This window comes from Pristiophorus japonicus, chromosome 19, assembly GCF_044704955.1.
Source record: "Pristiophorus japonicus isolate sPriJap1 chromosome 19, sPriJap1.hap1, whole genome shotgun sequence".
Lineage (NCBI taxonomy): Eukaryota > Metazoa > Chordata > Chondrichthyes > Pristiophoridae > Pristiophorus > Pristiophorus japonicus.
In genome coordinates this window covers 48347385-48368967 of record NC_091995.1, presented here as the reverse complement: position 1 = coordinate 48368967, position 21583 = coordinate 48347385, and the positions used below count along the sequence as shown (strand labels likewise).

The 21583-nt window shown below is 41.7% G+C and overlaps 31 non-coding genes across 31 annotated transcripts; all 31 read right to left on the bottom strand.

The window, feature by feature from the left end:
* Positions 1-467: 467 nt before the first annotated feature.
* On the bottom strand, positions 468-539 carry trnag-ucc (transfer RNA glycine (anticodon UCC)). The gene has a single exon. It is a non-coding gene; the product is annotated as a tRNA-Gly (tRNA).
* Positions 540-1127: 588 nt separating this feature from the next.
* trnae-uuc (transfer RNA glutamic acid (anticodon UUC)) lies at positions 1128-1199 on the bottom strand. Its single transcript has one exon. It is a non-coding gene; the product is annotated as a tRNA-Glu (tRNA).
* Positions 1200-1798: 599 nt separating this feature from the next.
* On the bottom strand, positions 1799-1870 carry trnag-ucc (transfer RNA glycine (anticodon UCC)). Its single transcript has one exon. It is a non-coding gene; the product is annotated as a tRNA-Gly (tRNA).
* Positions 1871-2458: 588 nt separating this feature from the next.
* On the bottom strand, positions 2459-2530 carry trnae-uuc (transfer RNA glutamic acid (anticodon UUC)). The gene has a single exon. It is a non-coding gene; the product is annotated as a tRNA-Glu (tRNA).
* Positions 2531-3129: 599 nt separating this feature from the next.
* Positions 3130-3201, bottom strand: trnag-ucc (transfer RNA glycine (anticodon UCC)). Its single transcript has one exon. It is a non-coding gene; the product is annotated as a tRNA-Gly (tRNA).
* A 588-nt stretch (positions 3202-3789) lies between these two features.
* Positions 3790-3861, bottom strand: trnae-uuc (transfer RNA glutamic acid (anticodon UUC)). Its single transcript has one exon. It is a non-coding gene; the product is annotated as a tRNA-Glu (tRNA).
* A 599-nt stretch (positions 3862-4460) lies between these two features.
* Positions 4461-4532, bottom strand: trnag-ucc (transfer RNA glycine (anticodon UCC)). The gene has a single exon. It is a non-coding gene; the product is annotated as a tRNA-Gly (tRNA).
* A 588-nt stretch (positions 4533-5120) lies between these two features.
* Positions 5121-5192, bottom strand: trnae-uuc (transfer RNA glutamic acid (anticodon UUC)). Its single transcript has one exon. It is a non-coding gene; the product is annotated as a tRNA-Glu (tRNA).
* Positions 5193-5791: 599 nt separating this feature from the next.
* trnag-ucc (transfer RNA glycine (anticodon UCC)) lies at positions 5792-5863 on the bottom strand. Its single transcript has one exon. It is a non-coding gene; the product is annotated as a tRNA-Gly (tRNA).
* Positions 5864-6451: 588 nt separating this feature from the next.
* On the bottom strand, positions 6452-6523 carry trnae-uuc (transfer RNA glutamic acid (anticodon UUC)). Its single transcript has one exon. It is a non-coding gene; the product is annotated as a tRNA-Glu (tRNA).
* A 599-nt stretch (positions 6524-7122) lies between these two features.
* On the bottom strand, positions 7123-7194 carry trnag-ucc (transfer RNA glycine (anticodon UCC)). Its single transcript has one exon. It is a non-coding gene; the product is annotated as a tRNA-Gly (tRNA).
* A 588-nt stretch (positions 7195-7782) lies between these two features.
* On the bottom strand, positions 7783-7854 carry trnae-uuc (transfer RNA glutamic acid (anticodon UUC)). Its single transcript has one exon. It is a non-coding gene; the product is annotated as a tRNA-Glu (tRNA).
* Positions 7855-8453: 599 nt separating this feature from the next.
* trnag-ucc (transfer RNA glycine (anticodon UCC)) lies at positions 8454-8525 on the bottom strand. Its single transcript has one exon. It is a non-coding gene; the product is annotated as a tRNA-Gly (tRNA).
* Positions 8526-9113: 588 nt separating this feature from the next.
* Positions 9114-9185, bottom strand: trnae-uuc (transfer RNA glutamic acid (anticodon UUC)). The gene has a single exon. It is a non-coding gene; the product is annotated as a tRNA-Glu (tRNA).
* A 599-nt stretch (positions 9186-9784) lies between these two features.
* On the bottom strand, positions 9785-9856 carry trnag-ucc (transfer RNA glycine (anticodon UCC)). Its single transcript has one exon. It is a non-coding gene; the product is annotated as a tRNA-Gly (tRNA).
* Positions 9857-10444: 588 nt separating this feature from the next.
* On the bottom strand, positions 10445-10516 carry trnae-uuc (transfer RNA glutamic acid (anticodon UUC)). Its single transcript has one exon. It is a non-coding gene; the product is annotated as a tRNA-Glu (tRNA).
* Positions 10517-11115: 599 nt separating this feature from the next.
* On the bottom strand, positions 11116-11187 carry trnag-ucc (transfer RNA glycine (anticodon UCC)). The gene has a single exon. It is a non-coding gene; the product is annotated as a tRNA-Gly (tRNA).
* A 588-nt stretch (positions 11188-11775) lies between these two features.
* On the bottom strand, positions 11776-11847 carry trnae-uuc (transfer RNA glutamic acid (anticodon UUC)). Its single transcript has one exon. It is a non-coding gene; the product is annotated as a tRNA-Glu (tRNA).
* Positions 11848-12446: 599 nt separating this feature from the next.
* trnag-ucc (transfer RNA glycine (anticodon UCC)) lies at positions 12447-12518 on the bottom strand. The gene has a single exon. It is a non-coding gene; the product is annotated as a tRNA-Gly (tRNA).
* A 588-nt stretch (positions 12519-13106) lies between these two features.
* On the bottom strand, positions 13107-13178 carry trnae-uuc (transfer RNA glutamic acid (anticodon UUC)). The gene has a single exon. It is a non-coding gene; the product is annotated as a tRNA-Glu (tRNA).
* A 599-nt stretch (positions 13179-13777) lies between these two features.
* trnag-ucc (transfer RNA glycine (anticodon UCC)) lies at positions 13778-13849 on the bottom strand. Its single transcript has one exon. It is a non-coding gene; the product is annotated as a tRNA-Gly (tRNA).
* A 588-nt stretch (positions 13850-14437) lies between these two features.
* Positions 14438-14509, bottom strand: trnae-uuc (transfer RNA glutamic acid (anticodon UUC)). Its single transcript has one exon. It is a non-coding gene; the product is annotated as a tRNA-Glu (tRNA).
* Positions 14510-15108: 599 nt separating this feature from the next.
* Positions 15109-15180, bottom strand: trnag-ucc (transfer RNA glycine (anticodon UCC)). Its single transcript has one exon. It is a non-coding gene; the product is annotated as a tRNA-Gly (tRNA).
* A 588-nt stretch (positions 15181-15768) lies between these two features.
* On the bottom strand, positions 15769-15840 carry trnae-uuc (transfer RNA glutamic acid (anticodon UUC)). Its single transcript has one exon. It is a non-coding gene; the product is annotated as a tRNA-Glu (tRNA).
* A 599-nt stretch (positions 15841-16439) lies between these two features.
* trnag-ucc (transfer RNA glycine (anticodon UCC)) lies at positions 16440-16511 on the bottom strand. Its single transcript has one exon. It is a non-coding gene; the product is annotated as a tRNA-Gly (tRNA).
* A 588-nt stretch (positions 16512-17099) lies between these two features.
* trnae-uuc (transfer RNA glutamic acid (anticodon UUC)) lies at positions 17100-17171 on the bottom strand. Its single transcript has one exon. It is a non-coding gene; the product is annotated as a tRNA-Glu (tRNA).
* A 1261-nt stretch (positions 17172-18432) lies between these two features.
* trnag-ucc (transfer RNA glycine (anticodon UCC)) lies at positions 18433-18504 on the bottom strand. Its single transcript has one exon. It is a non-coding gene; the product is annotated as a tRNA-Gly (tRNA).
* A 588-nt stretch (positions 18505-19092) lies between these two features.
* trnae-uuc (transfer RNA glutamic acid (anticodon UUC)) lies at positions 19093-19164 on the bottom strand. Its single transcript has one exon. It is a non-coding gene; the product is annotated as a tRNA-Glu (tRNA).
* A 599-nt stretch (positions 19165-19763) lies between these two features.
* On the bottom strand, positions 19764-19835 carry trnag-ucc (transfer RNA glycine (anticodon UCC)). The gene has a single exon. It is a non-coding gene; the product is annotated as a tRNA-Gly (tRNA).
* A 588-nt stretch (positions 19836-20423) lies between these two features.
* trnae-uuc (transfer RNA glutamic acid (anticodon UUC)) lies at positions 20424-20495 on the bottom strand. The gene has a single exon. It is a non-coding gene; the product is annotated as a tRNA-Glu (tRNA).
* Positions 20496-21094: 599 nt separating this feature from the next.
* On the bottom strand, positions 21095-21166 carry trnag-ucc (transfer RNA glycine (anticodon UCC)). The gene has a single exon. It is a non-coding gene; the product is annotated as a tRNA-Gly (tRNA).
* Between the last annotated feature and the right edge of the window lie 417 nt (positions 21167-21583).

The following is a 21583-nucleotide window of genomic DNA, read 5'->3' as shown; positions in this document are numbered from 1 at the left end:
AAAAGAAAGCATCGAAGGAACCAGCTAAAAATTGCAATATTTTGGTGACAATAAAATGAATTCCAGATTCACACAATGTATGTCAAGTGTCAAGTGGGGATTCCTTCAACATTCTTCCCATTTTGTGTGCCTCTGCCCACTCAGGGAGCAATTCCCCAGAATTGAACTGGAAATGACTCACTTATGTTGTTGAGGAATTTGAAACACTGCTGCTTGACTTGCAGGGCCTGAGCCCAGCTCCGACATTGATGTATTTGGTGATTGACAACTCATAGTATGAATTCAGGTAGCACTGGTACCAGCACATTATGACAGTTTGATGACACGCAGACTTTGCATTGCAAGCATTTGTGCATGACCCTTTAAAAACAGGTTGCTCAACAAAAATCCTTGAGATGCTGCTGTAAGAACTACTTGCAACCAGAGGCATCAGAAGTTCATTTCAACCTCAAGTAGAAATTGACAAATGTGATGGCTGGGAATTGAACCCAGGTCAACTGCTTGGAAGGCAACCATGCTTACCACTGCACCACCATCACACAACTGAAAAGCAACTTTGATAAACCGCACAGTAATCCTGCAGCTTTTTCTGAAGCCGTTTTTGTTCCTTCTGATGCAATTCGACAGATTTAATGAAATGTAACATCACATGGAATGCAAGATAGACAGATAAAAGAAAGCATCGAAGGAACCAGCTAAAGATTGCAATATTTTGGTCACAATTAAATGAATTCCAGATTCACACAATGTATGTCAAGTGTCAGCTGGGGATTCCTTCAACATTCTTCCCATCTTGTCTGCCTCTGCCCTCTCAGGGAGCAATTCCCCAGAATTTAACTGGAAATGACTCACTGATGTTGTTAAAGAATTTGGAACACTGCTGCTTGACTTGCAGGACCTGAGCCCAGCTCCGACATTGATGTCTTTGGACACTGACAGCTCATACTACGAATTCGGGTAGCACTGTCGCCCATACATTATGACAGATTGATGACACATGGACTTTGCATTGCAAGAATTTGTACATGACCCTTTGAAAACAGGTTGCTCAACAAAATCCTTGAGATGTTGCGAAAAGAACTGCTTTCAACCAGAGGATCATTTCATCCTCAATTAAAAATGACAAATGTAATGGCTGGGAATCAAACCCAGGTCAACTGCTTGAAAGGCAACCATGCTTACCACTGCACCACCATCACACAACTGAAAAGCAACTTTGATAAACCGCACAGTAATCCTGCAGCTTTTTCTGAAGCAGTTTTTGTTCCTTCTGATGCAATTCGACAGATTTGATGAAATGTAACATCACATGTAATGCAAGATAGACAGATAAAAGAAAGCATCGAAGGAACCAGCTAAAAATTGCAATATTTTGGTGACAATAAAATGAATTCCAGATTCACACAATGTATGTCAAGTGTCAAGTGGGGATTCCTTCAACATTCTTCCCATTTTGTGTGCCTCTGCCCACTCAGGGAGCAATTCCCCAGAATTGAACTGGAAATGACTCACTTATGTTGTTGAGGAATTTGAAACACTGCTGCTTGACTTGCAGGGCCTGAGCCCAGCTCCGACATTGATGTATTTGGTGATTGACAACTCATAGTATGAATTCAGGTAGCACTGGTGCCAGCACATTATGACAGTTTGATGACACGCAGACTTTGCATTGCAAGCATTTGTGCATGACCCTTTAAAAACAGGTTGCTCAACAAAAATCCTTGAGATGCTGCTGTAAGAACTGCTTGCAACCAGAGGCATCAGAAGTTCATTTCAACCTCAAGTAGAAATTGACAAATGTGATGGCTGGGAATCGAACCCAGGTCAACTGCTTGGAAGGCAACCATGCTTACCACTGCACCACCATCACACAACTGAAAAGCAACTTTGATAAACCGCACAGTAATCCTGCAGCTTTTTCTGAAGCCGTTTTTGTTCCTTCTGATGCAATTCGACAGATTTAATGAAATGTAACATCACATGGAATGCAAGATAGACAGATAAAAGAAAGCATCGAAGGAACCAGCTAAAGATTGCAATATTTTGGTCACAATTAAATGAATTCCAGATTCACACAATGTATGTCAAGTGTCAGCTGGGGATTCCTTCAACATTCTTCCCATCTTGTCTGCCTCTGCCCTCTCAGGGAGCAATTCCCCAGAATTTAACTGGAAATGACTCACTGATGTTGTTAAAGAATTTGGAACACTGCTGCTTGACTTGCAGGACCTGAGCCCAGCTCCGACATTGATGTCTTTGGACACTGACAGCTCATACTACGAATTCGGGTAGCACTGTCGCCCATACATTATGACAGATTGATGACACATGGACTTTGCATTGCAAGAATTTGTACATGACCCTTTGAAAACAGGTTGCTCAACAAAATCCTTGAGATGTTGCGAAAAGAACTGCTTTCAACCAGAGGATCATTTCATCCTCAATTAAAAATGACAAATGTAATGGCTGGGAATCAAACCCAGGTCAACTGCTTGAAAGGCAACCATGCTTACCACTGCACCACCATCACACAACTGAAAAGCAACTTTGATAAACCGCACAGTAATCCTGCAGCTTTTTCTGAAGCAGTTTTTGTTCCTTCTGATGCAATTCGACAGATTTGATGAAATGTAACATCACATGTAATGCAAGATAGACAGATAAAAGAAAGCATCGAAGGAACCAGCTAAAAATTGCAATATTTTGGTGACAATAAAATGAATTCCAGATTCACACAATGTATGTCAAGTGTCAAGTGGGGATTCCTTCAACATTCTTCCCATTTTGTGTGCCTCTGCCCACTCAGGGAGCAATTCCCCAGAATTGAACTGGAAATGACTCACTTCTGTTGTTGAGGAATTTGAAACACTGCTGCTTGACTTGCAGGGCCTGAGCCCAGCTCCGACATTGATGTATTTGGTGATTGACAACTCACAGTATGAATTCAGGTAGCACTGGTGCCAGCACATTATGACAGTTTGATGACACGCAGACTTTGCATTGCAAGCATTTGTGCATGACCCTTTAAAAACAGGTTGCTCAACAAAAATCCTTGAGATGCTGCTGTAAGAACTGCTTGCAACCAGAGGCATCAGAAGTTCATTTCAACCTCAAGTAGAAATTGACAAATGTGATGGCTGGGAATCGAACCCAGGTCAACTGCTTGGAAGGCAACCATGCTTACCACTGCACCACCATCACACAACTGAAAAGCAACTTTGATAAACCGCACAGTAATCCTGCAGCTTTTTCTGAAGCCGTTTTTGTTCCTTCTGATGCAATTCGACAGATTTAATGAAATGTAACATCACATGGAATGCAAGATAGACAGATAAAAGAAAGCATCGAAGGAACCAGCTAAAGATTGCAATATTTTGGTCACAATTAAATGAATTCCAGATTCACACAATGTATGTCAAGTGTCAGCTGGGGATTCCTTCAACATTCTTCCCATCTTGTCTGCCTCTGCCCTCTCAGGGAGCAATTCCCCAGAATTTAACTGGAAATGACTCACTGATGTTGTTAAAGAATTTGGAACACTGCTGCTTGACTTGCAGGACCTGAGCCCAGCTCCGACATTGATGTCTTTGGACACTGACAGCTCATACTACGAATTCGGGTAGCACTGTCGCCCATACATTATGACAGATTGATGACACATGGACTTTGCATTGCAAGAATTTGTACATGACCCTTTGAAAACAGGTTGCTCAACAAAATCCTTGAGATGTTGCGAAAAGAACTGCTTTCAACCAGAGGATCATTTCATCCTCAATTAAAAATGACAAATGTAATGGCTGGGAATCAAACCCAGGTCAACTGCTTGAAAGGCAACCATGCTTACCACTGCACCACCATCACACAACTGAAAAGCAACTTTGATAAACCGCACAGTAATCCTGCAGCTTTTTCTGAAGCAGTTTTTGTTCCTTCTGATGCAATTCGACAGATTTGATGAAATGTAACATCACATGTAATGCAAGATAGACAGATAAAAGAAAGCATCGAAGGAACCAGCTAAAAATTGCAATATTTTGGTGACAATAAAATGAATTCCAGATTCACACAATGTATGTCAAGTGTCAAGTGGGGATTCCTTCAACATTCTTCCCATTTTGTGTGCCTCTGCCCACTCAGGGAGCAATTCCCCAGAATTGAACTGGAAATGACTCACTTATGTTGTTGAGGAATTTGAAACACTGCTGCTTGACTTGCAGGGCCTGAGCCCAGCTCCGACATTGATGTATTTGGTGATTGACAACTCATAGTATGAATTCAGGTAGCACTGGTGCCAGCACATTATGACAGTTTGATGACACGCAGACTTTGCATTGCAAGCATTTGTGCATGACCCTTTAAAAACAGGTTGCTCAACAAAAATCCTTGAGATGCTGCTGTAAGAACTGCTTGCAACCAGAGGCATCAGAAGTTCATTTCAACCTCAAGTAGAAATTGACAAATGTGATGGCTGGGAATCGAACCCAGGTCAACTGCTTGGAAGGCAACCATGCTTACCACTGCACCACCATCACACAACTGAAAAGCAACTTTGATAAACCGCACAGTAATCCTGCAGCTTTTTCTGAAGCCGTTTTTGTTCCTTCTGATGCAATTCGACAGATTTAATGAAATGTAACATCACATGGAATGCAAGATAGACAGATAAAAGAAAGCATCGAAGGAACCAGCTAAAGATTGCAATATTTTGGTCACAATTAAATGAATTCCAGATTCACACAATGTATGTCAAGTGTCAGCTGGGGATTCCTTCAACATTCTTCCCATCTTGTCTGCCTCTGCCCTCTCAGGGAGCAATTCCCCAGAATTTAACTGGAAATGACTCACTGATGTTGTTAAAGAATTTGGAACACTGCTGCTTGACTTGCAGGACCTGAGCCCAGCTCCGACATTGATGTCTTTGGACACTGACAGCTCATACTACGAATTCGGGTAGCACTGTCGCCCATACATTATGACAGATTGATGACACATGGACTTTGCATTGCAAGAATTTGTACATGACCCTTTGAAAACAGGTTGCTCAACAAAATCCTTGAGATGTTGCGAAAAGAACTGCTTTCAACCAGAGGATCATTTCATCCTCAATTAAAAATGACAAATGTAATGGCTGGGAATCAAACCCAGGTCAACTGCTTGAAAGGCAACCATGCTTACCACTGCACCACCATCACACAACTGAAAAGCAACTTTGATAAACCGCACAGTAATCCTGCAGCTTTTTCTGAAGCAGTTTTTGTTCCTTCTGATGCAATTCGACAGATTTGATGAAATGTAACATCACATGTAATGCAAGATAGACAGATAAAAGAAAGCATCGAAGGAACCAGCTAAAAATTGCAATATTTTGGTGACAATAAAATGAATTCCAGATTCACACAATGTATGTCAAGTGTCAAGTGGGGATTCCTTCAACATTCTTCCCATTTTGTGTGCCTCTGCCCACTCAGGGAGCAATTCCCCAGAATTGAACTGGAAATGACTCACTTCTGTTGTTGAGGAATTTGAAACACTGCTGCTTGACTTGCAGGGCCTGAGCCCAGCTCCGACATTGATGTATTTGGTGATTGACAACTCACAGTATGAATTCAGGTAGCACTGGTGCCAGCACATTATGACAGTTTGATGACACGCAGACTTTGCATTGCAAGCATTTGTGCATGACCCTTTAAAAACAGGTTGCTCAACAAAAATCCTTGAGATGCTGCTGTAAGAACTGCTTGCAACCAGAGGCATCAGAAGTTCATTTCAACCTCAAGTAGAAATTGACAAATGTGATGGCTGGGAATCAAACCCAGGTCAACTGCTTGGAAGGCAACCATGCTTACCACTGCACCACCATCACACAACTGAAAAGCAACTTTGATAAACCGCACAGTAATCCTGCAGCTTTTTCTGAAGCCGTTTTTGTTCCTTCTGATGCAATTCGACAGATTTAATGAAATGTAACATCACATGGAATGCAAGATAGACAGATAAAAGAAAGCATCGAAGGAACCAGCTAAAGATTGCAATATTTTGGTCACAATTAAATGAATTCCAGATTCACACAATGTATGTCAAGTGTCAGCTGGGGATTCCTTCAACATTCTTCCCATCTTGTCTGCCTCTGCCCTCTCAGGGAGCAATTCCCCAGAATTTAACTGGAAATGACTCACTGATGTTGTTAAAGAATTTGGAACACTGCTGCTTGACTTGCAGGACCTGAGCCCAGCTCCGACATTGATGTCTTTGGACACTGACAGCTCATACTACGAATTCGGGTAGCACTGTCGCCCATACATTATGACAGATTGATGACACATGGACTTTGCATTGCAAGAATTTGTACATGACCCTTTGAAAACAGGTTGCTCAACAAAATCCTTGAGATGTTGCGAAAAGAACTGCTTTCAACCAGAGGATCATTTCATCCTCAATTAAAAATGACAAATGTAATGGCTGGGAATCAAACCCAGGTCAACTGCTTGAAAGGCAACCATGCTTACCACTGCACCACCATCACACAACTGAAAAGCAACTTTGATAAACCGCACAGTAATCCTGCAGCTTTTTCTGAAGCAGTTTTTGTTCCTTCTGATGCAATTCGACAGATTTGATGAAATGTAACATCACATGTAATGCAAGATAGACAGATAAAAGAAAGCATCGAAGGAACCAGCTAAAAATTGCAATATTTTGGTGACAATAAAATGAATTCCAGATTCACACAATGTATGTCAAGTGTCAAGTGGGGATTCCTTCAACATTCTTCCCATTTTGTGTGCCTCTGCCCACTCAGGGAGCAATTCCCCAGAATTGAACTGGAAATGACTCACTTATGTTGTTGAGGAATTTGAAACACTGCTGCTTGACTTGCAGGGCCTGAGCCCAGCTCCGACATTGATGTATTTGGTGATTGACAACTCCTAGTATGAATTCAGGTAGCACTGGTGCCAGCACATTATGACAGTTTGATGACACGCAGACTTTGCATTGCAAGCATTTGTGCATGACCCTTTAAAAACAGGTTGCTCAACAAAAATCCTTGAGATGCTGCTGTAAGAACTGCTTGCAACCAGAGGCATCAGAAGTTCATTTCAACCTCAAGTAGAAATTGACAAATGTGATGGCTGGGAATCGAACCCAGGTCAACTGCTTGGAAGGCAACCATGCTTACCACTGCACCACCATCACACAACTGAAAAGCAACTTTGATAAACCGCACAGTAATCCTTCAGCTTTTTCTGAAGCCGTTTTTGTTCCTTCTGATGCAATTCGACAGATTTAATGAAATGTAACATCACATGGAATGCAAGATAGACAGATAAAAGAAAGCATCGAAGGAACCAGCTAAAGATTGCAATATTTTGGTCACAATTAAATGAATTCCAGATTCACACAATGTATGTCAAGTGTCAGCTGGGGATTCCTTCAACATTCTTCCCATCTTGTCTGCCTCTGCCCTCTCAGGGAGCAATTCCCCAGAATTTAACTGGAAATGACTCACTGATGTTGTTAAAGAATTTGGAACACTGCTGCTTGACTTGCAGGACCTGAGCCCAGCTCCGACATTGATGTCTTTGGACACTGACAGCTCATACTACGAATTCGGGTACCACTGTCGCCCATACATTATGACAGATTGATGACACATGGACTTTGCATTGCAAGAATTTGTACATGACCCTTTGAAAACAGGTTGCTCAACAAAATCCTTGAGATGTTGCGAAAAGAACTGCTTTCAACCAGAGGATCATTTCATCCTCAATTAAAAATGACAAATGTAATGGCTGGGAATCAAACCCAGGTCAACTGCTTGAAAGGCAACCATGCTTACCACTGCACCACCATCACACAACTGAAAAGCAACTTTGATAAACCGCACAGTAATCCTGCAGCTTTTTCTGAAGCAGTTTTTGTTCCTTCTGATGCAATTCGACAGATTTGATGAAATGTAACATCACATGTAATGCAAGATAGACAGATAAAAGAAAGCATCGAAGGAACCAGCTAAAAATTGCAATATTTTGGTGACAATAAAATGAATTCCAGATTCACACAATGTATGTCAAGTGTCAAGTGGGGATTCCTTCAACATTCTTCCCATTTTGTGTGCCTCTGCCCACTCAGGGAGCAATTCCCCAGAATTGAACTGGAAATGACTCACTTATGTTGTTGAGGAATTTGAAACACTGCTGCTTGACTTGCAGGGCCTGAGCCCAGCTCCGACATTGATGTATTTGGTGATTGACAACTCATAGTATGAATTCAGGTAGCACTGGTGCCAGCACATTATGACAGTTTGATGACACGCAGACTTTGCATTGCAAGCATTTGTGCATGACCCTTTAAAAACAGGTTGCTCAACAAAAATCCTTGAGATGCTGCTGTAAGAACTGCTTGCAACCAGAGGCATCAGAAGTTCATTTCAACCTCAAGTAGAAATTGACAAATGTGATGGCTGGGAATCGAACCCAGGTCAACTGCTTGGAAGGCAACCATGCTTACCACTGCACCACCATCACACAACTGAAAAGCAACTTTGATAAACCGCACAGTAATCCTGCAGCTTTTTCTGAAGCCGTTTTTGTTCCTTCTGATGCAATTCGACAGATTTAATGAAATGTAACATCACATGGAATGCAAGATAGACAGATAAAAGAAAGCATCGAAGGAACCAGCTAAAGATTGCAATATTTTGGTCACAATTAAATGAATTCCAGATTCACACAATGTATGTCAAGTGTCAGCTGGGGATTCCTTCAACATTCTTCCCATCTTGTCTGCCTCTGCCCTCTCAGGGAGCAATTCCCCAGAATTTAACTGGAAATGACTCACTGATGTTGTTAAAGAATTTGGAACACTGCTGCTTGACTTGCAGGACCTGAGCCCAGCTCCGACATTGATGTCTTTGGACACTGACAGCTCATACTACGAATTCGGGTACCACTGTCGCCCATACATTATGACAGATTGATGACACATGGACTTTGCATTGCAAGAATTTGTACATGACCCTTTGAAAACAGGTTGCTCAACAAAATCCTTGAGATGTTGCTATAAGAACTGCTTTCAACCAGAGGATCATTTCATCCTCAATTAAAAATGACAAATGTAATGGCTGGGAATCAAACCCAGGTCAACTGCTTGAAAGGCAACCATGCTTACCACTGCACCACCATCACACAACTGAAAAGCAACTTTGATAAACCGCACAGTAATCCTGCAGCTTTTTCTGAAGCAGTTTTTGTTCCTTCTGATGCAATTCGACAGATTTGATGAAATGTAACATCACATGTAATGCAAGATAGACAGATAAAAGAAAGCATCGAAGGAACCAGCTAAAAATTGCAATATTTTGGTGACAATAAAATGAATTCCAGATTCACACAATGTATGTCAAGTGTCAAGTGGGGATTCCTTCAACATTCTTCCCATTTTGTGTGCCTCTGCCCACTCAGGGAGCAATTCCCCAGAATTGAACTGGAAATGACTCACTTCTGTTGTTGAGGAATTTGAAACACTGCTGCTTGACTTGCAGGGCCTGAGCCCAGCTCCGACATTGATGTATTTGGTGATTGACAACTCACAGTATGAATTCAGGTAGCACTGGTGCCAGCACATTATGACAGTTTGATGACACGCAGACTTTGCATTGCAAGCATTTGTGCATGACCCTTTAAAAACAGGTTGCTCAACAAAAATCCTTGAGATGCTGCTGTAAGAACTGCTTGCAACCAGAGGCATCAGAAGTTCATTTCAACCTCAAGTAGAAATTGACAAAGGTGATGGCTGGGAATCGAACCCAGGTCAACTGCTTGGAAGGCAACCATGCTTACCACTGCACCACCATCACACAACTGAAAAGCAACTTTGATAAACCGCACAGTAATCCTGCAGCTTTTTCTGAAGCCGTTTTTGTTCCTTCTGATGCAATTCGACAGATTTAATGAAATGTAACATCACATGGAATGCAAGATAGACAGATAAAAGAAAGCATCGAAGGAACCAGCTAAAGATTGCAATATTTTGGTCACAATTAAATGAATTCCAGATTCACACAATGTATGTCAAGTGTCAGCTGGGGATTCCTTCAACATTCTTCCCATCTTGTCTGCCTCTGCCCTCTCAGGGAGCAATTCCCCAGAATTTAACTGGAAATGACTCACTGATGTTGTTAAAGAATTTGGAACACTGCTGCTTGACTTGCAGGACCTGAGCCCAGCTCCGACATTGATGTCTTTGGACACTGACAGCTCATACTACGAATTCGGGTAGCACTGTCGCCCATACATTATGACAGATTGATGACACATGGACTTTGCATTGCAAGAATTTGTACATGACCCTTTGAAAACAGGTTGCTCAACAAAATCCTTGAGATGTTGCGAAAAGAACTGCTTTCAACCAGAGGATCATTTCATCCTCAATTAAAAATGACAAATGTAATGGCTGGGAATCAAACCCAGGTCAACTGCTTGAAAGGCAACCATGCTTACCACTGCACCACCATCACACAACTGAAAAGCAACTTTGATAAACCGCACAGTAATCCTGCAGCTTTTTCTGAAGCAGTTTTTGTTCCTTCTGATGCAATTCGACAGATTTGATGAAATGTAACATCACATGTAATGCAAGATAGACAGATAAAAGAAAGCATCGAAGGAACCAGCTAAAAATTGCAATATTTTGGTGACAATAAAATGAATTCCAGATTCACACAATGTATGTCAAGTGTCAAGTGGGGATTCCTTCAACATTCTTCCCATTTTGTGTGCCTCTGCCCACTCAGGGAGCAATTCCCCAGAATTGAACTGGAAATGACTCACTTATGTTGTTGAGGAATTTGAAACACTGCTGCTTGACTTGCAGGGCCTGAGCCCAGCTCCGACATTGATGTATTTGGTGATTGACAACTCATAGTATGAATTCAGGTAGCACTGGTGCCAGCACATTATGACAGTTTGATGACACGCAGACTTTGCATTGCAAGCATTTGTGCATGACCCTTTAAAAACAGGTTGCTCAACAAAAATCCTTGAGATGCTGCTGTAAGAACTGCTTGCAACCAGAGGCATCAGAAGTTCATTTCAACCTCAAGTAGAAATTGACAAATGTGATGGCTGGGAATCGAACCCAGGTCAACTGCTTGGAAGGCAACCATGCTTACCACTGCACCACCATCACACAACTGAAAAGCAACTTTGATAAACCGCACAGTAATCCTGCAGCTTTTTCTGAAGCCGTTTTTGTTCCTTCTGATGCAATTCGACAGATTTAATGAAATGTAACATCACATGGAATGCAAGATAGACAGATAAAAGAAAGCATCGAAGGAACCAGCTAAAGATTGCAATATTTTGGTCACAATTAAATGAATTCCAGATTCACACAATGTATGTCAAGTGTCAGCTGGGGATTCCTTCAACATTCTTCCCATCTTGTCTGCCTCTGCCCTCTCAGGGAGCAATTCCCCAGAATTTAACTGGAAATGACTCACTGATGTTGTTAAAGAATTTGGAACACTGCTGCTTGACTTGCAGGACCTGAGCCCAGCTCCGACATTGATGTCTTTGGACACTGACAGCTCATACTACGAATTCGGGTAGCACTGTCGCCCATACATTATGACAGATTGATGACACATGGACTTTGCATTGCAAGAATTTGTACATGACCCTTTGAAAACAGGTTGCTCAACAAAATCCTTGAGATGTTGCTAAAAGAACTGCTTTCAACCAGAGGATCATTTCATCCTCAATTAAAAATGACAAATGCAATGGCTGGGAATCAAACCCAGGTCAACTGCTTGAAAGGCAACCATGCTTACCACTGCACCACCATCACACAACTGAAAAGCAACTTTGATAAACCGCACAGTAATCCTGCAGCTTTTTCTGAAGCAGTTTTTGTTCCTTCTGATGCAATTCGACAGATTTGATGAAATGTAACATCACATGTAATGCAAGATAGACAGATAAAAGAAAGCATCGAAGGAACCAGCTAAAAATTGCAATATTTTGGTGACAATAAAATGAATTCCAGATTCACACAATGTATGTCAAATGTCAAGTGGGGATTCCTTCAACATTCTTCCCATTTTGTGTGCCTCTGCCCACTCAGGGAGCAATTCCCCAGAATTGAACTGGAAATGACTCACTTATGTTGTTGAGGAATTTGAAACACTGCTGCTTGACTTGCAGGGCCTGAGCCCAGCTCCGACATTGATGTATTTGGTGATTGACAACTCATAGTATGAATTCAGGTAGCACTGGTGCCAGCACATTATGACAGTTTGATGACACGCAGACTTTGCATTGCAAGCATTTGTGCATGACCCTTTAAAAACAGGTTGCTCAACAAAAATCCTTGAGATGCTGCTGTAAGAACTGCTTGCAACCAGAGGCATCAGAAGTTCATTTCAACCTCAAGTAGAAATTGACAAATGTGATGGCTGGGAATCGAACCCAGGTCAACTGCTTGGAAGGCAACCATGCTTACCACTGCACCACCATCACACAACTGAAAAGCAACTTTGATAAACCGCACAGTAATCCTGCAGCTTTTTCTGAAGCCGTTTTTGTTCCTTCTGATGCAATTCGACAGATTTAATGAAATGTAACATCACATGGAATGCAAGATAGACAGATAAAAGAAAGCATCGAAGGAACCAGCTAAAGATTGCAATATTTTGGTCACAATTAAATGAATTCCAGATTCACACAATGTATGTCAAGTGTCAGCTGGGGATTCCTTCAACATTCTTCCCATCTTGTCTGCCTCTGCCCTCTCAGGGAGCAATTCCCCAGAATTTAACTGGAAATGACTCACTGATGTTGTTAAAGAATTTGGAACACTGCTGCTTGACTTGCAGGACCTGAGCCCAGCTCCGACATTGATGTCTTTGGACACTGACAGCTCATACTACGAATTCGGGTAGCACTGTCGCCCATACATTATGACAGATTGATGACACATGGACTTTGCATTGCAAGAATTTGTACATGACCCTTTGAAAACAGGTTGCTCAACAAAATCCTTGAGATGTTGCGAAAAGAACTGCTTTCAACCAGAGGATCATTTCATCCTCAATTAAAAATGACAAATGTAATGGCTGGGAATCAAACCCAGGTCAACTGCTTGAAAGGCAACCATGCTTACCACTGCACCACCATCACACAACTGAAAAGCAACTTTGATAAACCGCACAGTAATCCTGCAGCTTTTTCTGAAGCAGTTTTTGTTCCTTCTGATGCAATTCGACAGATTTGATGAAATGTAACATCACATGTAATGCAAGATAGACAGATAAAAGAAAGCATCGAAGGAACCAGCTAAAAATTGCAATATTTTGGTGACAATAAAATGAATTCCAGATTCACACAATGTATGTCAAGTGTCAAGTGGGGATTCCTTCAACATTCTTCCCATTTTGTGTGCCTCTGCCCACTCAGGGAGCAATTCCCCAGAATTGAACTGGAAATGACTCACTTATGTTGTTGAGGAATTTGAAACACTGCTGCTTGACTTGCAGGGCCTGAGCCCAGCTCCGACATTGATGTATTTGGTGATTGACAACTCACAGTATGAATTCAGGTAGCACTGGTGCCAGCACATTATGACAGTTTGATGACACGCAGACTTTGCATTGCAAGCATTTGTGCATGACCCTTTAAAAACAGGTTGCTCAACAAAAATCCTTGAGATGCTGCTGTAAGAACTGCTTGCAACCAGAGGCATCAGAAGTTCATTTCAACCTCAAGTAGAAATTGACAAATGTGATGGCTGGGAATCGAACCCAGGTCAACTGCTTGGAAGGCAACCATGCTTACCACTGCACCACCATCACACAACTGAAAAGCAACTTTGATAAACCGCACAGTAATCCTGCAGCTTTTTCTGAAGCCGTTTTTGTTCCTTCTGATGCAATTCGACAGATTTAATGAAATGTAACATCACATGGAATGCAAGATAGACAGATAAAAGAAAGCATCGAAGGAACCAGCTAAAGATTGCAATATTTTGGTCACAATTAAATGAATTCCAGATTCACACAATGTATGTCAAGTATCAGCTGGGGATTCCTTCAACATTCTTCCCATCTTGTCTGCCTCTGCCCTCTCAGGGAGCAATTCCCCAGAATTTAACTGGAAATGACTCACTGATGTTGTTAAAGAATTTGGAACACTGCTGCTTGACTTGCAGGACCTGAGCCCAGCTCCGACATTGATGTCTTTGGACACTGACAGCTCATACTACGAATTCGGGTAGCACTGTCGCCCATACATTATGACAGATTGATGACACATGGACTTTGCATTGCAAGAATTTGTACATGACCCTTTGAAAACAGGTTGCTCAACAAAATCCTTGAGATGTTGCGAAAAGAACTGCTTTCAACCAGAGGATCATTTCATCCTCAATTAAAAATGACAAATGTAATGGCTGGGAATCAAACCCAGGTCAACTGCTTGAAAGGCAACCATGCTTACCACTGCACCACCATCACACAACTGAAAAGCAACTTTGATAAACCGCACAGTAATCCTGCAGCTTTTTCTGAAGCAGTTTTTGTTCCTTCTGATGCAATTCGACAGATTTGATGAAATGTAACATCACATGTAATGCAAGATAGACAGATAAAAGAAAGCATCGAAGGAACCAGCTAAAAATTGCAATATTTTGGTGACAATAAAATGAATTCCAGATTCACACAATGTATGTCAAGTGTCAAGTGGGGATTCCTTCAACATTCTTCCCATTTTGTGTGCCTCTGCCCACTCAGGGAGCAATTCCCCAGAATTGAACTGGAAATGACTCACTTATGTTGTTGAGGAATTTGAAACACTGCTGCTTGACTTGCAGGGCCTGAGCCCAGCTCCGACATTGATGTATTTGGTGATTGACAACTCATAGTATGAATTCAGGTAGCACTGGTGCCAGCACATTATGACAGTTTGATGACACGCAGACTTTGCATTGCAAGCATTTGTGCATGACCCTTTAAAAACAGGTTGCTCAACAAAAATCCTTGAGATGCTGCTGTAAGAACTGCTTGCAACCAGAGGCATCAGAAGTTCATTTCAACCTCAAGTAGAAATTGACAAATGTGATGGCTGGGAATCGAACCCAGGTCAACTGCTTGGAAGGCAACCATGCTTACCACTGCACCACCATCACACAACTGAAAAGCAACTTTGATAAACCGCACAGTAATCCTGCAGCTTTTTCTGAAGCCGTTTTTGTTCCTTCTGATGCAATTCGACAGATTTAATGAAATGTAACATCACATGGAATGCAAGATAGACAGATAAAAGAAAGCATCGAAGGAACCAGCTAAAGATTGCAATATTTTGGTCACAATTAAATGAATTCCAGATTCACACAATGTATGTCAAGTGTCAGCTGGGGATTCCTTCAACATTCTTCCCATCTTGTCTGCCTCTGCCTTCTCAGGGAGCAATTCCCCAGAATTTAACTGGAAATGACTCACTGATGTTGTTAAAGAATTTGGAATACTGCTGCTTGACTTGCAGGACCTGAGCCCAGCTCCGACATTGATGTCTTTGGACACTGACAGCTCATACTACGAATTCGGGTAGCACTGTCGCCCATACATTATGACAGATTGATGACACATGGACTTTGCATTGCAAGAATTTGTACATGACCCTTTGAAAACAGGTTGCTCAACAAAATCCTTGAGATGTTGCTATAAGAACTGCTTTCAACCAGAGGATCATTTCATCCTCAATTAAAAATGACAAATGTAATGGCTGGGAATCAAACCCAGGTCAACTGCTTGAAAAGCAACCATGCTTACCACTGCACCACCATCACACAACTGAAAAGCAACTTTGATAAACCGCACAGTAATCCTGCAGCTTTTTCTGAAGCAGTTTTTGTTCCTTCTGATGCAATTCGACAGATTTGATGAAATGTAACATCACATGTAATGCAAGATAGACAGATAAAAGAAAGCATCGAAGGAACCAGCTAAAAATTGCAATATTTTGGTGACAATAAAATGAATTCCAGATTCACACAATGTATGTCAAGTGTCAAGTGGGGATTCCTTCAACATTCTTCCCATTTTGTGTGCCTCTGCCCACTCAGGGAGCAATTCCCCAGAATTGAACTGGAAATGACTCACTTATGTTGTTGAGGAATTTGAAACACTGCTGCTTGACTTGCAGGGCCTGAGCCCAGCTCCGACATTGATGTATTTGGTGATTGACAACTCATAGTATGAATTCAGGTAGCACTGGTGCCAGCACATTATGACAGTTTGATGACACGCAGACTTTGCATTGCAAGCATTTGTGCATGACCCTTTAAAAACAGGTTGCTCAACAAAAATCCTTGAGATGCTGCTGTAAGAACTGCTTGCAACCAGAGGCATCAGAAGTTCATTTCAACCTCAAGTAGAAATTGACAAATGTGATGGCTGGGAATCGAACCCAGGTCAACTGCTTGGAAGGCAACCATGCTTACCACTGCACCACCATCACACAACTGAAAAGCAACTTTGATAAACCGCACAGTAATCCTGCAGCTTTTTCTGAAGCCGTTTTTGTTCCTTCTGATGCAATTCGACAGATTTAATGAAATGTAACATCACATGGAATGCAAGATAGACAGATAAAAGAAAGCATCGAAGGAACCAGCTAAAGATTGCAATATTTTGGTCACAATTAAATGAATTCCAGATTCACACAATGTATGTCAAGTGTCAGCTGGGGATTCCTTCAACATTCTTCCCATCTTGTCTGCCTCTGCCTTCTCAGGGAGCAATTCCCCAGAATTTAACTGGAAATGACTCACTGATGTTGTTAAAGAATTTGGAACACTGCTGCTTGACTTGCAGGACCTGAGCCCAGCTCCGACATTGATGTCTTTGGACACTGACAGCTCATACTACGAATTCGGGTAGCACTGTCGCCCATACATTATGACAGATTGATGACACATGGACTTTGCATTGCAAGAATTTGTACATGACCCTTTGAAAACAGGTTGCTCAACAAAATCCTTGAGATGTTGCTATAAGAACTGCTTTCAACCAGAGGATCATTTCATCCTCAATTAAAAATGACAAATGTAATGGCTGGGAATCAAACCCAGGTCAACTGCTTGAAAAGCAACCATGCTTACCACTGCACCACCATCACACAACTGAAAAGCAACTTTGATAAACCGCACAGTAATCCTGCAGCTTTTTCTGAAGCAGTTTTTGTTCCTTCTGATGCAATTCGACAGATTTGATGAAATGTAACATCACATGTAATGCAAGATAGACAGATAAAAGAAAGCATCGAAGGAACCAGCTAAAAATTGCAATATTTTGGTGACAATAAAATGAATTCCAGATTCACACAATGTATGTCAAGTGTCAAGTGGGGATTCCTTCAACATTCTTCCCATTTTGTGTGCCTCTGCCCACTCAGGGAGCAATTCCCCAGAATTGAACTGGAAATGACTCACTTATGTTGTTGAGGAATTTGAAACACTGCTGCTTGACTTGCAGGGCCTGAGCCCAGCTCCGACATTGATGTATTTGGTGATTGACAACTCATAGTATGAATTCAGGTAGCACTGGTGCCAGCACATTATGACAGTTTGATGACACGCAGACTTTGCATTGCAAGCATTTGTGCATGACCCTTTAAAAACAGGTTGCTCAACAAAAATCCTTGAGATGCTGCTGTAAGAACTGCTTTCAACCAGAGGATCATTTCATCCTCAAGTAGAAATTGACAAATGTGATGGCTGGGAATCGAACCCCGGTCAACTGCTTGGAAGGCAACTATGCTTACCACTGCACCACCATCACACAACTGAAAAGCAACTTTGATAAACCGCACAGTAATCCTGCAGCTTTTTCTGAAGCAGTTTTTGTTCCTTCTGATGCAATTCGACAGATTTGATGAAATGTAACATCACATGTAATGCAAGATAGACAGATAAAAGAAAGCATCGAAGGAACCAGCTAAAAATTGCAATATTTTGGTGACAATAAAATGAATTCCAGATTCACACAATGTATGTCAAGTGTCAAGTGGGGATTCCTTCAACATTCTTCCCATTTTGTGTGCCTCTGCCCACTCAGGGAGCAATTCCCCAGAATTGAACTGGAAATGACTCACTTATGTTGTTGAGGAATTTGAAACACTGCTGCTTGACTTGCAGGGCCTGAGCCCAGCTCCGACATTGATGTATTTGGTGATTGACAACTCATAGTATGAATTCAGGTAGCACTGGTGCCAGCACATTATGACAGTTTGATGACACGCAGACTTTGCATTGCAAGCATTTGTGCATGACCCTTTAAAAACAGGTTGCTCAACAAAAATCCTTGAGATGCTGCTGTAAGAACTGCTTGCAACCAGAGGCATCAGAAGTTCATTTCAACCTCAAGTAGAAATTGACAAATGTGATGGCTGGGAATCGAACCCAGGTCAACTGCTTGGAAGGCAACCATGCTTACCACTGCACCACCATCACACAACTGAAAAGCAACTTTGATAAACCGCACAGTAATCCTGCAGCTTTTTCTGAAGCCGTTTTTGTTCCTTCTGATGCAATTCGACAGATTTAATGAAATGTAACATCACATGGAATGCAAGATAGACAGATAAAAGAAAGCATCGAAGGAACCAGCTAAAGATTGCAATATTTTGGTCACAATTAAATGAATTCCAGATTCACACAATGTATGTCAAGTGTCAGCTGGGGATTCCTTCAACATTCTTCCCATCTTGTCTGCCTCTGCCCTCTCAGGGAGCAATTCCCCAGAATTTAACTGGAAATGACTCACTGATGTTGTTAAAGAATTTGGAACACTGCTGCTTGACTTGCAGGACCTGAGCCCAGCTCCGACATTGATGTCTTTGGACACTGACAGCTCATACTACGAATTCGGGTAGCACTGTCGCCCATACATTATGACAGATTGATGACACATGGACTTTGCATTGCAAGAATTTGTACATGACCCTTTGAAAACAGGTTGCTCAACAAAATCCTTGAGATGTTGCGAAAAGAACTGCTTTCAACCAGAGGATCATTTCATCCTCAATTAAAAATGACAAATGTAATGGCTGGGAATCAAACCCAGGTCAACTGCTTGAAAGGCAACCATGCTTACCACTGCACCACCATCACACAACTGAAAAGCAACTTTGATAAACCGCACAGTAATCCTGCAGCTTTTTCTGAAGCAGTTTTTGTTCCTTCTGATGCAATTCGACAGATTTGATGAAATGTAACATCACATGTAATGCAAGATAGACAGATAAAAGAAAGCATCGAAGGAACCAGCTAAAAATTGCAATATTTTGGTGACAATAAAATGAATTCCAGATTCACACAATGTATGTCAAGTGTCAAGTGGGGATTCCTTCAACATTCTTCCCATTTTGTGTGCCTCTGCCCACTCAGGGAGCAATTCCCCAGAATTGAACTGGAAATGACTCACTTCTGTTGTTGAGGAATTTGAAACACTGCTGCTTGACTTGCAGGGCCTGAGCCCAGCTCCGACATTGATGTATTTGGTGATTGACAACTCACAGTATGAATTCAGGTAGCACTGGTGCCAGCACATTATGACAGTTTGATGACACGCAGACTTTGCATTGCAAGCATTTGTGCATGACCCTTTAAAAACAGGTTGCTCAACAAAAATCCTTGAGATGCTGCTGTAAGAACTGCTTGCAACCAGAGGCATCAGAAGTTCATTTCAACCTCAAGTAGAAATTGACAAATGTGATGGCTGGGAATCGAACCCAGGTCAACTGCTTGGAAGGCAACCATGCTTACCACTGCACCACCATCACACAACTGAAAAGCAACTTTGATAAACCGCACAGTAATCCTGCAGCTTTTTCTGAAGCCGTTTTTGTTCCTTCTGATGCAATTCGACAGATTTAATGAAATGTAACATCACATGGAATGCAAGATAGACAGATAAAAGAAAGCATCGAAGGAACCAGCTAAAGATTGCAATATTTTGGTCACAATTAAATGAATTCCAGATTCACACAATGTATGTCAAGTGTCAGCTGGGGATTCCTTCAACATTCTTCCCATCTTGTCTGCCTCTGCCCTCTCAGGGAGCAATTCCCCAGAATTTAACTGGAAATGACTCACTGATGTTGTTAAAGAATTTGGAACACTGCTGCTTGACTTGCAGGACCTGAGCCCAGCTCCGACATTGATGTCTTTGGACACTGACAGCTCATACTACGAATTCGGGTAGCACTGTCGCCCATACATTATGACAGATTGATGACACATGGACTTTGCATTGCAAGAATTTGTACATGACCCTTTGAAAACAGGTTGCTCAACAAAATCCTTGAGATGTTGCGAAAAGAACTGCTTTCAACCAGAGGATCATTTCATCCTCAATTAAAAATGACAAATGTAATGGCTGGGAATCAAACCCAGGTCAACTGCTTGAAAGGCAACCATGCTTACCACTGCACCACCATCACACAACTGAAAAGCAACTTTGATAAACCGCACAGTAATCCTGCAGCTTTTTCTGAAGCAGTTTTTGTTCCTTCTGATGCAATTCGACAGATTTGATGAAATGTAACATCACATGTAATGCAAGATAGACAGATAAAAGAAAGCATCGAAGGAACCAGCTAAAAATTGCAATATTTTGGTGACAATAAAATGAATTCCAGATTCACACAATGTATGTCAAGTGTCAAGTGGGGATTCCTTCAACATTCTTCCCATTTTGTGTGCCTCTGCCCACTCAGGGAGCAATTCCCCAGAATTGAACTGGAAATGACTCACTTATGTTGTTGAGGAATTTGAAACATTGCTGCTTGACTTGCAGGGCCTGAGCCCAGCTCCGACATTGATGTATTTGGTGATTGACAACTCATAGTATGAATTCAGGTAGCACTGGTGCCAGCACATTATGACAGTTTGATGACACGCAGACTTTGCATTGCAAGCATTTGTGCATGACCCTTTAAAAACAGGTTGCTCAACAAAAATCCTTGAGATGCTGCTGTGAGAACTGCTTGCAACCAGAGGCATCAGAAGTTCATTTCAACCTCAAGTAGAAATTGACAAATGTGATGGCTGGGAATCGAACCCAGGTCAACTGCTTGGAAGGCAACCATGCTTACCACTGCACCACCATCACACAACTGAAAAGCAACTTTGATAAACCGCACAGTAATCCTGCAGCTTTTTCTGAAGCCGTTTTTGTTCCTTCTGATGCAATTCGACAGATTTAATGAAATGTAACATCACATGGAATGCAAGATAGACAGATAAAAGAAAGCATCGAAGGAACCAGCTAAAGATTGCAATATTTTGGTCACAATTAAATGAATTCCAGATTCACACAATGTATGTCAAGTGTCAGCTGGGGATTCCTTCAACATTCTTCCCATCTTGTCTGCCTCTGCCCTCTCAGGGAGCAATTCCCCAGAATTTAACTGGAAATGACTCACTGATGATGTTAAAGAATTTGGAACACTGCTGCTTGACTTGCAGGACCTGAGCCCAGCTCCGACATTGATGTCTTTGGACACTGACAGCTCATACTACGAATTCG